This window comes from Musca autumnalis, unplaced genomic scaffold, assembly GCF_047663935.1.
Source record: "Musca autumnalis isolate F117 unplaced genomic scaffold, ASM4766393v1 scaffold_2, whole genome shotgun sequence".
Lineage (NCBI taxonomy): Eukaryota > Metazoa > Arthropoda > Insecta > Diptera > Muscidae > Musca > Musca autumnalis.
The window spans coordinates 80,596,240-80,611,714 of NW_027411755.1; the positions used below are offsets into that span (position 1 = coordinate 80,596,240).

Consider the following 15,475-nt stretch of genomic DNA (forward strand, 5'->3'; position numbering starts at 1 on the left):
AGCCAAAGAGATAAAATAATTTTGTTTCAATTGTGATACAAATTTGTGCTTTTGTGGTATAAAGACAATAATTGTGCTTACTGTTGTTGTCGGCGGCAAAGTTATATGCCGTCGGCGGCGACACTGACAATAACAACATGTCAGCAGCCGAAGAAAACGATGATATAATGTCTGATACGTCATCAGGCATAGCCGCAGAAGCTAAAAAATGTGAGGATTTAAATATCCAAATTACTAATACAGCGAATGACACTTCTCAAAAACCAAAAAAGAGAAGTAAGAGTAAACGTAGACACAAGTCGGATGATGACGACAATATCTACGAAAGCCTGAAGATGGAGGCAATAATTTCAACCCTCCAAACATCCCTAAAAAATATGGAAGATACCAACAAGTCCCTGTTGGAAGAACTGACGGCGTTACGAAAAACCCAAGAGGAAGCTGCCAGACAACTGGCAGATTATTATAAGAAAGAATGCAGCTTTCGACGAGTAATTGCTAATTTGGAAAATGAATTAGCCTCACTTAAAAACAACAGTACAAAGCCAGCTGAGAACGCCGGCACAGCCAATATCAACAATGTGTCAACACGAGCACCAAATAAAAATAAGTCGGTCGGGGTAGCCGAAAACCCCGACACAGCGATGTCAGAAGATGAAACACAGCCTAATAAAGTAACAGAAATGTGGGAAACACGAACTCTTTTGAAGGCAAAATCAAAACTCAAGAAGCCGAGACCATCAAGTACATCGGAAGCAGCAACGACATCAGCTGCATCAACATCAGTAGCAGCAGCAGCTAAAACAACAATAAAACCAGCAGCAGCCACATCAGTAGCAGCCACTCCCCCAACAACAAATGGTAGCAGTCAGCAAAATGCCATAACGGTATATGATACAGGTTTAAATGAAATAGCAACCATATTAGATATGCACATTGGTAGAAATAATTATTCTGTTGTACTTTTAAAAAAGAACCTAATGTCCGTTAGAGTAGAAAGTCTAAAATATTTTGAACAAGTGAAAAACATTTTGACAGAAAGATGTTATAAATTTCATACGCACACACCTAAACCTTTGGTGCCTTACTCTGTTGTGATACATAGATTGTCGCATATGTACGCTAGAAATACGATTGAAGATTTTTTGAAAAACCAAGGTTTCAAAATAGATATTATTAATTTAATATGCATTGGGGAAAGCAAGTGGATAATAAAACTTGGCCGTTCCACAGACATGCGTAGGTTTTACAAGGTAAAGAAAATCATTCACTGCAATGTAACTTACCAAAAAGATAGAGGACGTGAAATCGTCCAATGCAGAAGATGTCAGCGGTATGGGCATGTTTCCCACAATTGTGGCATGCCACCCCGCTGCGTTAAATGCAGTAAGGATCATGGTCCAGGCAACTGCACCATACCTTCGAAAGACCAATTAGCTAATCTATCAGAAGATGCTCCCAAATACATAGTGCGTTGTGCAAATTGTGAGGTTGATGGCCACACTGCGGCTTCACCGGATTGCCCCCGTCGGAAGGCAATTCTATTAAAAAGGACTGAACGTCTAAACGAAAAAGAGGCTACTAGAAAAGCCCGCTCAGAGCACTGGGCTAGCCTAAAACAGGGTACCTCGTTTGCCGCGGCTACACGCTCTTCATTGCCGCAAAAAGTAGATTCCAACACTCAGACTATACGCTCTAAATTGCCACAAAGTATAGGTTCCAATGCTCAGAACCCAATAACATCTAAACAGGGACCATCAAATACGGCCAAAAAAATTAGTGAAGATTGCCAAACTTATTTTGGCAAAGGATTAACCCAACTTCTCTCCGATTTAGATAATTATCGAGAGGAATATCTTAATATTAGAGAGTCACTAGGAGCACCTGATGCTCTTATAGGGCTCTTAATGCACTTAAAAAATTTTAATGTTTAAGTGTATGTTCGTGAATGCGAATTCTTTGGTGTCTTTAGAAAAAAGACACTACCTCAATTTATTTCTGAAACAACACAACCCTGATGTTCTGCTTATTGCAGAACATAAGTTAAATAACAGGCACAGAATTTCATTTCGCGAATATACACTTTACAAACAGTGTAGGGGGAATGGCAGGCAAGGGGGTGGTACTGCCATTTTAATTAAAAATTGTTACAAATCTCAACAATTATCAGTAAACACAGGCAACATTGAGTCGTGCTGTGCAGGGATTCAAAGACAAGATGGCACATCCATAGTCTTTGTGTCTTTGTACCTTCGTCCTCGTGTGCCCTTCAACCCCTCGGATCTCGATGGAATCGTCAATTTGGGTCTTGCCAACGAGATACTCGTTGGCTGTGATCTAAATGCGAAACATCGGGATTGGGGGGGTGGAATTAACGATAAAAGAGGCACAGATTTACACGATTACCTCCTTGACTGCACAAATTTCCTACTCTGCCCTACAGCAGAACCCACTAGGCCAAATAGAGAAAATAGCTCATATATCGACTATTTCATAAAAACGCCAGGCATAGCCCTGGCAATAGATGATTTATTGCCAACACATTATTTTGAATCCGACCATAGGGCGGTGGAAATAAATATATGTGTTGGCAATATACAATCTAATGAAGAACAAATCTTCTATAACTTTGATAGGGTTAATATAAGACGACTCAATAGGAAAATTGAAGAGGGTATTAGAAGTCACATATTACCAACCACCAGAAATGTCTCTATTGAAGAAATAGATTCTTGCATTGTCGGACTAAATACTGCCTTCCAAAATGCAATAGAATCTACAGTACCAAAAATGAGGTGTAGGGGTCCAATACTGGGAGAATTGCCCCCTAGTATTATTAGATTTATGAAACACCGTAAAAGACTACGACAAACTTTACGTAGAACAGTAGATCCTGGTAGATATGATGAGCTTAAAGCTGACATAAGAAATCTAACCACAATAATAAGAGAACAAGTGTCCAATTTCGAGAGAGAACGTTTTAGGGAATACTTAGAAAATATTGAAGTTGGCCCCAAAACTTATGGGAAAGTCAAACGGGCAGCAGGACTGTCATTCAGAAGTCCAATTGATACCATCATGGACGATACAGATTCACCCATAACCGATGATCTGCAAAAAGCAGAGTTATTCGCAGATCATATGAAGAGCTCACACCATATAGAGGAGAATCTGGAGGATGGTTCCTTCTTTAACCTTGTAACAGAGGTTGTTAGAGGGAACCATGTTCCGGCTCCCCTGGTGGAGTTCAATGGTGATCTTTCAGCAGATGGCTCCTCAATAAATAACGAAGCTTTATGGCTCGATAATGGGTTTGTCGACAACACGGCAGTTGCCTCAGCAATTGCTGTTAGACCTTCCCGTAAGGCCACCGGAGTCGACAAGATCCCCGATGTCGCCGTTAAGAAAGTTAGAGACACTATATCTCCATTTCTCACCATACTGTACAATCATTGCCTAAATCTGGGTTATTTTCCATCTAAATGGAAAGAGGCTTTGATTGTACCAATTAATAAACCTAATTCTGACAATACAAGATGTGCCAATTATAGGCCAATCTCCCTTCTTTCCCCATTCGGGAAAATATTAGAAAGTTTAATCTATAAAAGATTAAAAATCTTCATTGAAGATAAACGTATTATTAAGGATTGTCAGTTTGGTTTCAAACCAAACCATTCCACAACCCATGCTTTGACCACTTTTACCAGCTACGTCACAAATGGCTACAAAAAATATGAAGGTACCATCGCTGTTAGCCTTGATTTCTCAAAGGCCTTTGATGCTGTATGGCACAAAGGCATTTTATATAAGCTTCAGACGTACGGTCTAGATACCCAAACATACAGAATGGTAGCAAGCTTCCTGGACGGCAGGGTCTTTAGGGTTAGAGTTGGTGATAAGGTATCTGAACAGAGACAGGTCACAGCAGGTGTGCCGCAAGGCTCCCTTCTGGGGCCTGTCTTGTTCAATCTTTTCATCAGCGATATCCCTGACCCACCTGAAGGGGGCTTGTTACTATTGTATGCTGATGACATATTGTTGGCGTTAAGGGGAAAATACGCCAAAACAATAGAAAGAAGGATTAATATTTATATGGCCCAATTATGCGAATATTTTACAAAATGGGGGTTTAAATTAAACACTGAAAAATGTGTATCAGTTGTTTTTACAGGGAAACCCAGAGCCACATGCCCCAATATTGGAAGACATACACCTATTATAAAAGCAGGTAATGTAACTATTGCGCTTTCGGACAGGATGAAGTACCTCGGTATTTTGTTCGATAGTAAATTTGAGTTTTGTCGCCATGTGGACTTCATCCTGTCCAAGGCCAAAAAAGTGTACCACTCTTATCTGAGATTGTTTGCCATGCGAGGGGCACTTTCTAGTGAAGTAAAACTCCTCATATACAGGCAAATTATACGACCAATTGTTACATACTCCTTTGCGGCATGGGCTGACGTGTCCTCCTCACAAATGGAAAGAATACGTAAATTCGAACGTATGATTTTGGCGCCAGCATTAGGGCTTGGACGCAATTTAGATGCCAATGATATCCCAAGGAGGCCCTCTAACAGAAGATTATATGCTTCTGTAAACTTTGATAGGATTGACAAATTTATGGTGAATAATGCACTAAAATTCCTTGAATTATCCCAAAACTTGCAAAATGAAATTGTACAAGATATCTTCGATATTGATGAAGACATAGCAGTCCTTCTCTCCAGGAAGCACCTGCCTCCTGCAGCTTTAATTAAGCTACGAGATGAGGGACTGCTATTTGATGAAGACCGTCTGATGTATTACCACAGAAGGTACCGAAGGTATGACTGGAACACTGATCCTGTATACTCTACAGATCAGTGAATCCAATCTTTGTATATATTGTATATATTTAGTATGTAATTTCTAGCATGTAAGTTTTATATATAATTATTATTAGTATGTAAATTTTTATTAGTATATAAGTTTTACTTTTTATAACCTTTGAAAAACAAGCCAGTTTTTGAATTAATTTTTTCTGGCAATGAATTATTTAACTTATTTTAAAACAAAACATTTCGTAAACTGATGATTGCTAGCACCTAACTGCAGCACAAAAATATTAAATAATGTAGTCTCAAAAAATTTTGTACTTATGAGAATATTTACTTAGTGTACCAAAAATATACTTTAGCTATTAAGTATTTTTTGTAAACTGAAATTAAATAAATAAAATAGCAATTTTGAAATGAAATGAAATGATTGCTTGTGTGTTTAAAACAATTTCGTTTACTTATTGCACACAAACACACAAACGAACAAGAAGTTTTATTTTCGTTTTATAAAGGAAAATGTTGACTGTTTCCTTTAGTTATTAGTGAACATAACCAGTATGTATTAATTTGGCATCAAAAAATCTAACAAAAATTGTAGTTTTTTTAATAAATGTTAAAATTTATTAAATATTGCTAAAAATAAATGTATTTTGGGAAAATTTGGCTCCTTAAATTACCTTTTTTTGGAAATATAGACAATTTTTTTAAAGAATTTTACAATAAAAATTCTTGTTTTTTAATAAATGTTAAAATTTCTTAAATATTGTTAAAAATAAATGCATTTTGCGAAAATTTGCCTCCTTAAATTACGTTTTTTGAGAAACGAAACAAATTTATAAAGAATTTTACTTTTGTTTTACAAAGGAAATCATAGACTATTGTATCTAGTTACGTACAACTGAGCATAATCAATAGCGAATGTTTTACATTTACCTTAAAATAATAGGCAGTTGAGTTTTTTATTTTGGCTCTATTTCGGTTAAAAATGAAGATATCGACTTCATTCTTTTTTTATTTAATAGAGAAAAATAAAAAAGAAAATAAAATAAAATAAAAAAATTTTGGACAATGCCAACAACACGCGGTGTTCCCAAGCGGTCCCCCATCTAAGTACTAACCGCGCCCGACGCTGCTTAATTTCGGTGATCGGACGAGAACCGATGTACTCAGCGTGGTATGGTCGTTGGCGAAGAAACATAGTTTATTTTGCTTCATATGGCCATTGATTTCATTGCTTGTGTGTTTAAAACAATTTCGTTTACTTATTGCACACAAACACACAAACGAACAAGAAGTTTTATTTTCGTTTTATAAAGGAAAATGTTGACTGTTTCCTTTAGTTATTAGTGAACATAACCAGTATGTATTAATTTGGCATCAACAAATCTAACAAAAATTGTAGTTTTTTTAATAAATGTTAAAATTTATTAAATATTGCTAAAAATAAATGTATTTTGGGAAAATTTGGCTCCTTAAATTACCTTTTTTTGGAAATATAGACAATTTTTTTAAAGAATTTTACAATAAAAATTCTTGTTTTTTAATAAATGTTAAAATTTCTTAAATATTGTTAAAAATAAATGCATTTTGCGAAAATTTGCCTCCTTAAATTACGTTTTTTGAGAAACGAAACAAATTTATAAAGAATTTTACTTTTGTTTTACAAAGGAAATCATAGACTATTGTATCTAGTTACGTACAACTGAGCATAATCAATAGCGAATGTTTTACATTTACCTTAAAATAATAGGCAGTTGAGTTTTTTATTTTGGCTCTATTTCGGTTAAAAATGAAGATATCGACTTCATTCTTTTTTTATTTAATAGAGAAAAATAAAAAAGAAAATAAAATAAAATAAAAAAATTTTGGACAATGCCAACAACACGCGGTGTTCCCAAGCGGTCCCCCATCTAAGTACTAACCGCGCCCGACGCTGCTTAATTTCGGTGATCGGACGAGAACCGATGTACTCAGCGTGGTATGGTCGTTGGCGAAGAAACATAGTTTATTTTGCTTCATATGGCCATTGATTTCATTGCTTGTGTGTTTAAAACAATTTCGTTTACTTATTGCACACAAACACACAAACGAACAAGAAGTTTTATTTTCGTTTTATAAAGGAAAATGTTGACTGTTTCCTTTAGTTATTAGTGAACATAACCAGTATGTATTAATTTGGCATCAAAAAATCTAACAAAAATTGTAGTTTTTTTAATAAATGTTAAAATTTATTAAATATTGCTAAAAATAAATGTATTTTGGGAAAATTTGGCTCCTTAAATTACCTTTTTTTGGAAATATAGACAATTTTTTTAAAGAATTTTACAATAAAAATTCTTGTTTTTTAATAAATGTTAAAATTTCTTAAATATTGTTAAAAATAAATGCATTTTGCGAAAATTTGCCTCCTTAAATTACGTTTTTTGAGAAACGAAACAAATTTATAAAGAATTTTACTTTTGTTTTACAAAGGAAATCATAGACTATTGTATCTAGTTACGTACAACTGAGCATAATCAATAGCGAATGTTTTACATTTACCTTAAAATAATAGGCAGTTGAGTTTTTTATTTTGGCTCTATTTCGGTTAAAAATGAAGATATCGACTTCATTCTTTTTTTATTTAATAGAGAAAAATAAAAAAGAAAATAAAATAAAATAAAAAAATTTTGGACAATGCCAACAACACGCGGTGTTCCCAAGCGGTCCCCCATCTAAGTACTAACCGCGCCCGACGCTGCTTAATTTCGGTGATCGGACGAGAACCGATGTACTCAGCGTGGTATGGTCGTTGGCGAAGAAACATAGTTTATTTTGCTTCATATGGCCATTGATTTCATTGCTTGTGTGTTTAAAACAATTTCGTTTACTTATTGCACACAAACACACAAACGAACAAGAAGTTTTATTTTCGTTTTATAAAGGAAAATGTTGACTGTTTCCTTTAGTTATTAGTGAACATAACCAGTATGTATTAATTTGGCATCAAAAAATCTAACAAAAATTGTAGTTTTTTTAATAAATGTTAAAATTTATTAAATATTGCTAAAAATAAATGTATTTTGGGAAAATTTGGCTCCTTAAATTACCTTTTTTTGGAAATATAGACAATTTTTTTAAAGAATTTTACAATAAAAATTCTTGTTTTTTAATAAATGTTAAAATTTCTTAAATATTGTTAAAAATAAATGCATTTTGCGAAAATTTGCCTCCTTAAATTACGTTTTTTGAGAAACGAAACAAATTTATAAAGAATTTTACTTTTGTTTTACAAAGGAAATCATAGACTATTGTATCTAGTTACGTACAACTGAGCATAATCAATAGCGAATGTTTTACATTTACCTTAAAATAATAGGCAGTTGAGTTTTTTAATTTGGCTCTATTTCGGTTAAAAATGAAGATATCGACTTCATTCTTTTTTTATTTAATAGAGAAAAATAAAAAAGAAAATAAAATAAAATAAAAAAATTTTGGACAATGCCAACAACACGCGGTGTTCCCAAGCGGTCCCCCATCTAAGTACTAACCGCGCCCGACGCTGCTTAATTTCGGTGATCGGACGAGAACCGATGTACTCAGCGTGGTATGGTCGTTGGCGAAGAAACATAGTTTATTTTGCTTCATATGGCCATTGATTTCATTGCTTGTGTGTTTAAAACAATTTCGTTTACTTATTGCACACAAACACACAAACGAACAAGAAGTTTTATTTTCGTTTTATAAAGGAAAATGTTGACTGTTTCCTTTAGTTATTAGTGAACATAACCAGTATGTATTAATTTGGCATCAAAAAATCTAACAAAAATTGTAGTTTTTTTAATAAATGTTAAAATTTATTAAATATTGCTAAAAATAAATGTATTTTGGGAAAATTTGGCTCCTTAAATTACCTTTTTTTGGAAATATAGACAATTTTTTTAAAGAATTTTACAATAAAAATTCTTGTTTTTTAATAAATGTTAAAATTTCTTAAATATTGTTAAAAATAAATGCATTTTGCGAAAATTTGCCTCCTTAAATTACGTTTTTTGAGAAACGAAACAAATTTATAAAGAATTTTACTTTTGTTTTACAAAGGAAATCATAGACTATTGTATCTAGTTACGTACAACTGAGCATAATCAATAGCGAATGTTTTACATTTACCTTAAAATAATAGGCAGTTGAGTTTTTTATTTTGGCTCTATTTCGGTTAAAAATGAAGATATCGACTTCATTCTTTTTTTATTTAATAGAGAAAAATAAAAAAGAAAATAAAATAAAATAAAAAAATTTTGGACAATGCCAACAACACGCGGTGTTCCCAAGCGGTCCCCCATCTAAGTACTAACCGCGCCCGACGCTGCTTAATTTCGGTGATCGGACGAGAACCGATGTACTCAGCGTGGTATGGTCGTTGGCGAAGAAACATAGTTTATTTTGCTTCATATGGCCATTGATTTCATTGCTTGTGTGTTTAAAACAATTTCGTTTACTTATTGCACACAAACACACAAACGAACAAGAAGTTTTATTTTCGTTTTATAAAGGAAAATGTTGACTGTTTCCTTTAGTTATTAGTGAACATAACCAGTATGTATTAATTTGGCATCAAAAAATCTAACAAAAATTGTAGTTTTTTTAATAAATGTTAAAATTTATTAAATATTGCTAAAAATAAATGTATTTTGGGAAAATTTGGCTCCTTAAATTACCTTTTTTTGGAAATATAGACAATTTTTTTAAAGAATTTTACAATAAAAATTCTTGTTTTTTAATAAATGTTAAAATTTCTTAAATATTGTTAAAAATAAATGCATTTTGCGAAAATTTGCCTCCTTAAATTACGTTTTTTGAGAAACGAAACAAATTTATAAAGAATTTTACTTTTGTTTTACAAAGGAAATCATAGACTATTGTATCTAGTTACGTACAACTGAGCATAATCAATAGCGAATGTTTTACATTTACCTTAAAATAATAGGCAGTTGAGTTTTTTATTTTGGCTCTATTTCGGTTAAAAATGAAGATATCGACTTCATTCTTTTTTTATTTAATAGAGAAAAATAAAAAAGAAAATAAAATAAAATAAAAAAATTTTGGACAATGCCAACAACACGCGGTGTTCCCAAGCGGTCCCCCATCTAAGTACTAACCGCGCCCGACGCTGCTTAATTTCGGTGATCGGACGAGAACCGATGTACTCAGCGTGGTATGGTCGTTGGCGAAGAAACATAGTTTATTTTGCTTCATATGGCCATTGATTTCATTGCTTGTGTGTTTAAAACAATTTCGTTTACTTATTGCACACAAACACACAAACGAACAAGAAGTTTTATTTTCGTTTTATAAAGGAAAATGTTGACTGTTTCCTTTAGTTATTAGTGAACATAACCAGTATGTATTAATTTGGCATCAAAAAATCTAACAAAAATTGTAGTTTTTTTAATAAATGTTAAAATTTATTAAATATTGCTAAAAATAAATGTATTTTGGGAAAATTTGGCTCCTTAAATTACCTTTTTTTGGAAATATAGACAATTTTTTTAAAGAATTTTACAATAAAAATTCTTGTTTTTTAATAAATGTTAAAATTTCTTAAATATTGTTAAAAATAAATGCATTTTGCGAAAATTTGCCTCCTTAAATTACGTTTTTTGAGAAACGAAACAAATTTATAAAGAATTTTACTTTTGTTTTACAAAGGAAATCATAGACTATTGTATCTAGTTACGTACAACTGAGCATAATCAATAGCGAATGTTTTACATTTACCTTAAAATAATAGGCAGTTGAGTTTTTTATTTTGGCTCTATTTCGGTTAAAAATGAAGATATCGACTTCATTCTTTTTTTATTTAATAGAGAAAAATAAAAAAGAAAATAAAATAAAATAAAAAAATTTTGGACAATGCCAACAACACGCGGTGTTCCCAAGCGGTCCCCCATCTAAGTACTAACCGCGCCCGACGCTGCTTAATTTCGGTGATCGGACGAGAACCGATGTACTCAGCGTGGTATGGTCGTTGGCGAAGAAACATAGTTTATTTTGCTTCATATGGCCATTGATTTCATTGCTTGTGTGTTTAAAACAATTTCGTTTACTTATTGCACACAAACACACAAACGAACAAGAAGTTTTATTTTCGTTTTATAAAGGAAAATGTTGACTGTTTCCTTTAGTTATTAGTGAACATAACCAGTATGTATTAATTTGGCATCAAAAAATCTAACAAAAATTGTAGTTTTTTTAATAAATGTTAAAATTTATTAAATATTGCTAAAAATAAATGTATTTTGGGAAAATTTGGCTCCTTAAATTACCTTTTTTTGGAAATATAGACAATTTTTTTAAAGAATTTTACAATAAAAATTCTTGTTTTTTAATAAATGTTAAAATTTCTTAAATATTGTTAAAAATAAATGCATTTTGCGAAAATTTGCCTCCTTAAATTACGTTTTTTGAGAAACGAAACAAATTTATAAAGAATTTTACTTTTGTTTTACAAAGGAAATCATAGACTATTGTATCTAGTTACGTACAACTGAGCATAATCAATAGCGAATGTTTTACATTTACCTTAAAATAATAGGCAGTTGAGTTTTTTATTTTGGCTCTATTTCGGTTAAAAATGAAGATATCGACTTCATTCTTTTTTTATTTAATAGAGAAAAATAAAAAAGAAAATAAAATAAAATAAAAAAATTTTGGACAATGCCAACAACACGCGGTGTTCCCAAGCGGTCCCCCATCTAAGTACTAACCGCGCCCGACGCTGCTTAATTTCGGTGATCGGACGAGAACCGATGTACTCAGCGTGGTATGGTCGTTGGCGAAGAAACATAGTTTATTTTGCTTCATATGGCCATTGATTTCATTGCTTGTGTGTTTAAAACAATTTCGTTTACTTATTGCACACAAACACACAAACGAACAAGAAGTTTTATTTTCGTTTTATAAAGGAAAATGTTGACTGTTTCCTTTAGTTATTAGTGAACATAACCAGTATGTATTAATTTGGCATCAAAAAATCTAACAAAAATTGTAGTTTTTTTAATAAATGTTAAAATTTATTAAATATTGCTAAAAATAAATGTATTTTGGGAAAATTTGGCTCCTTAAATTACCTTTTTTTGGAAATATAGACAATTTTTTTAAAGAATTTTACAATAAAAATTCTTGTTTTTTAATAAATGTTAAAATTTCTTAAATATTGTTAAAAATAAATGCATTTTGCGAAAATTTGCCTCCTTAAATTACGTTTTTTGAGAAACGAAACAAATTTATAAAGAATTTTACTTTTGTTTTACAAAGGAAATCATAGACTATTGTATCTAGTTACGTACAACTGAGCATAATCAATAGCGAATGTTTTACATTTACCTTAAAATAATAGGCAGTTGAGTTTTTTATTTTGGCTCTATTTCGGTTAAAAATGAAGATATCGACTTCATTCTTTTTTTATTTAATAGAGAAAAATAAAAAAGAAAATAAAATAAAATAAAAAAATTTTGGACAATGCCAACAACACGCGGTGTTCCCAAGCGGTCCCCCATCTAAGTACTAACCGCGCCCGACGCTGCTTAATTTCGGTGATCGGACGAGAACCGATGTACTCAGCGTGGTATGGTCGTTGGCGAAGAAACATAGTTTATTTTGCTTCATATGGCCATTGATTTCATTGCTTGTGTGTTTAAAACAATTTCGTTTACTTATTGCACACAAACACACAAACGAACAAGAAGTTTTATTTTCGTTTTATAAAGGAAAATGTTGACTGTTTCCTTTAGTTATTAGTGAACATAACCAGTATGTATTAATTTGGCATCAAAAAATCTAACAAAAATTGTAGTTTTTTTAATAAATGTTAAAATTTATTAAATATTGCTAAAAATAAATGTATTTTGGGAAAATTTGGCTCCTTAAATTACCTTTTTTTGGAAATATAGACAATTTTTTTAAAGAATTTTACAATAAAAATTCTTGTTTTTTAATAAATGTTAAAATTTCTTAAATATTGTTAAAAATAAATGCATTTTGCGAAAATTTGCCTCCTTAAATTACGTTTTTTGAGAAACGAAACAAATTTATAAAGAATTTTACTTTTGTTTTACAAAGGAAATCATAGACTATTGTATCTAGTTACGTACAACTGAGCATAATCAATAGCGAATGTTTTACATTTACCTTAAAATAATAGGCAGTTGAGTTTTTTATTTTGGCTCTATTTCGGTTAAAAATGAAGATATCGACTTCATTCTTTTTTTATTTAATAGAGAAAAATAAAAAAGAAAATAAAATAAAATAAAAAAATTTTGGACAATGCCAACAACACGCGGTGTTCCCAAGCGGTCCCCCATCTAAGTACTAACCGCGCCCGACGCTGCTTAATTTCGGTGATCGGACGAGAACCGATGTACTCAGCGTGGTATGGTCGTTGGCGAAGAAACATAGTTTATTTTGCTTCATATGGCCATTGATTTCATTGCTTGTGTGTTTAAAACAATTTCGTTTACTTATTGCACACAAACACACAAACGAACAAGAAGTTTTATTTTCGTTTTATAAAGGAAAATGTTGACTGTTTCCTTTAGTTATTAGTGAACATAACCAGTATGTATTAATTTGGCATCAAAAAATCTAACAAAAATTGTAGTTTTTTTAATAAATGTTAAAATTTATTAAATATTGCTAAAAATAAATGTATTTTGGGAAAATTTGGCTCCTTAAATTACCTTTTTTTGGAAATATAGACAATTTTTTTAAAGAATTTTACAATAAAAATTCTTGTTTTTTAATAAATGTTAAAATTTCTTAAATATTGTTAAAAATAAATGCATTTTGCGAAAATTTGCCTCCTTAAATTACGTTTTTTGAGAAACGAAACAAATTTATAAAGAATTTTACTTTTGTTTTACAAAGGAAATCATAGACTATTGTATCTAGTTACGTACAACTGAGCATAATCAATAGCGAATGTTTTACATTTACCTTAAAATAATAGGCAGTTGAGTTTTTTATTTTGGCTCTATTTCGGTTAAAAATGAAGATATCGACTTCATTCTTTTTTTATTTAATAGAGAAAAATAAAAAAGAAAATAAAATAAAATAAAAAAATTTTGGACAATGCCAACAACACGCGGTGTTCCCAAGCGGTCCCCCATCTAAGTACTAACCGCGCCCGACGCTGCTTAATTTCGGTGATCGGACGAGAACCGATGTACTCAGCGTGGTATGGTCGTTGGCGAAGAAACATAGTTTATTTTGCTTCATATGGCCATTGATTTCATTGCTTGTGTGTTTAAAACAATTTCGTTTACTTATTGCACACAAACACACAAACGAACAAGAAGTTTTATTTTCGTTTTATAAAGGAAAATGTTGACTGTTTCCTTTAGTTATTAGTGAACATAACCAGTATGTATTAATTTGGCATCAAAAAATCTAACAAAAATTGTAGTTTTTTTAATAAATGTTAAAATTTATTAAATATTGCTAAAAATAAATGTATTTTGGGAAAATTTGGCTCCTTAAATTACCTTTTTTTGGAAATATAGACAATTTTTTTAAAGAATTTTACAATAAAAATTCTTGTTTTTTAATAAATGTTAAAATTTCTTAAATATTGTTAAAAATAAATGCATTTTGCGAAAATTTGCCTCCTTAAATTACGTTTTTTGAGAAACGAAACAAATTTATAAAGAATTTTACTTTTGTTTTACAAAGGAAATCATAGACTATTGTATCTAGTTACGTACAACTGAGCATAATCAATAGCGAATGTTTTACATTTACCTTAAAATAATAGGCAGTTGAGTTTTTTATTTTGGCTCTATTTCGGTTAAAAATGAAGATATCGACTTCATTCTTTTTTTATTTAATAGAGAAAAATAAAAAAGAAAATAAAATAAAATAAAAAAATTTTGGACAATGCCAACAACACGCGGTGTTCCCAAGCGGTCCCCCATCTAAGTACTAACCGCGCCCGACGCTGCTTAATTTCGGTGATCGGACGAGAACCGATGTACTCAGCGTGGTATGGTCGTTGGCGAAGAAACATAGTTTATTTTGCTTCATATGGCCATTGATTTCATTGCTTGTGTGTTTAAAACAATTTCGTTTACTTATTGCACACAAACACACAAACGAACAAGAAGTTTTATTTTCGTTTTATAAAGGAAAATGTTGACTGTTTCCTTTAGTTATTAGTGAACATAACCAGTATGTATTAATTTGGCATCAAAAAATCTAACAAAAATTGTAGTTTTTTTAATAAATGTTAAAATTTATTAAATATTGCTAAAAATAAATGTATTTTGGGAAAATTTGGCTCCTTAAATTACCTTTTTTTGGAAATATAGACAATTTTTTTAAAGAATTTTACAATAAAAATTCTTGTTTTTTAATAAATGTTAAAATTTCTTAAATATTGTTAAAAATAAATGCATTTTGCGAAAATTTGCCTCCTTAAATTACGTTTTTTGAGAAACGAAACAAATTTATAAAGAATTTTACTTTTGTTTTACAAAGGAAATCATAGACTATTGTATCTAGTTACGTACAACTGAGCATAATCAATAGCGAATGTTTTACATTTACCTTAAAATAATAGGCAGTTGAGTTTTTTATTTTGGCTCTATTTCGGTTAAAAATGAAGATATCGACTTCATTCTTTT

General features: G+C 31.3%; 12 non-coding genes across 12 annotated transcripts; all 12 read right to left on the reverse strand.

Moving 5' to 3' along the window:
* Window positions 1-5,886: 5,886 nt before the first annotated feature.
* LOC141395739 (5S ribosomal RNA) lies at window positions 5,887-6,005 on the reverse strand. The gene has a single exon (XR_012410863.1). It is a non-coding gene; the product is annotated as a 5S ribosomal RNA (ribosomal RNA).
* Window positions 6,006-6,690: 685 nt separating this feature from the next.
* On the reverse strand, window positions 6,691-6,809 carry LOC141395741 (5S ribosomal RNA). Its single transcript, XR_012410864.1, has one exon. It is a non-coding gene; the product is annotated as a 5S ribosomal RNA (ribosomal RNA).
* Window positions 6,810-7,494: 685 nt separating this feature from the next.
* On the reverse strand, window positions 7,495-7,613 carry LOC141395742 (5S ribosomal RNA). Its single transcript, XR_012410865.1, has one exon. It is a non-coding gene; the product is annotated as a 5S ribosomal RNA (ribosomal RNA).
* Window positions 7,614-8,298: 685 nt separating this feature from the next.
* Window positions 8,299-8,417, reverse strand: LOC141395743 (5S ribosomal RNA). The gene has a single exon (XR_012410866.1). It is a non-coding gene; the product is annotated as a 5S ribosomal RNA (ribosomal RNA).
* A 685-nt stretch (window positions 8,418-9,102) lies between these two features.
* Window positions 9,103-9,221, reverse strand: LOC141395745 (5S ribosomal RNA). The gene has a single exon (XR_012410868.1). It is a non-coding gene; the product is annotated as a 5S ribosomal RNA (ribosomal RNA).
* Window positions 9,222-9,906: 685 nt separating this feature from the next.
* On the reverse strand, window positions 9,907-10,025 carry LOC141395746 (5S ribosomal RNA). Its single transcript, XR_012410869.1, has one exon. It is a non-coding gene; the product is annotated as a 5S ribosomal RNA (ribosomal RNA).
* A 685-nt stretch (window positions 10,026-10,710) lies between these two features.
* Window positions 10,711-10,829, reverse strand: LOC141395747 (5S ribosomal RNA). Its single transcript, XR_012410870.1, has one exon. It is a non-coding gene; the product is annotated as a 5S ribosomal RNA (ribosomal RNA).
* A 685-nt stretch (window positions 10,830-11,514) lies between these two features.
* Window positions 11,515-11,633, reverse strand: LOC141395748 (5S ribosomal RNA). Its single transcript, XR_012410871.1, has one exon. It is a non-coding gene; the product is annotated as a 5S ribosomal RNA (ribosomal RNA).
* A 685-nt stretch (window positions 11,634-12,318) lies between these two features.
* On the reverse strand, window positions 12,319-12,437 carry LOC141395749 (5S ribosomal RNA). The gene has a single exon (XR_012410872.1). It is a non-coding gene; the product is annotated as a 5S ribosomal RNA (ribosomal RNA).
* A 685-nt stretch (window positions 12,438-13,122) lies between these two features.
* Window positions 13,123-13,241, reverse strand: LOC141395750 (5S ribosomal RNA). The gene has a single exon (XR_012410873.1). It is a non-coding gene; the product is annotated as a 5S ribosomal RNA (ribosomal RNA).
* A 685-nt stretch (window positions 13,242-13,926) lies between these two features.
* Window positions 13,927-14,045, reverse strand: LOC141395751 (5S ribosomal RNA). The gene has a single exon (XR_012410874.1). It is a non-coding gene; the product is annotated as a 5S ribosomal RNA (ribosomal RNA).
* A 685-nt stretch (window positions 14,046-14,730) lies between these two features.
* LOC141395752 (5S ribosomal RNA) lies at window positions 14,731-14,849 on the reverse strand. The gene has a single exon (XR_012410875.1). It is a non-coding gene; the product is annotated as a 5S ribosomal RNA (ribosomal RNA).
* Between the last annotated feature and the right edge of the window lie 626 nt (window positions 14,850-15,475).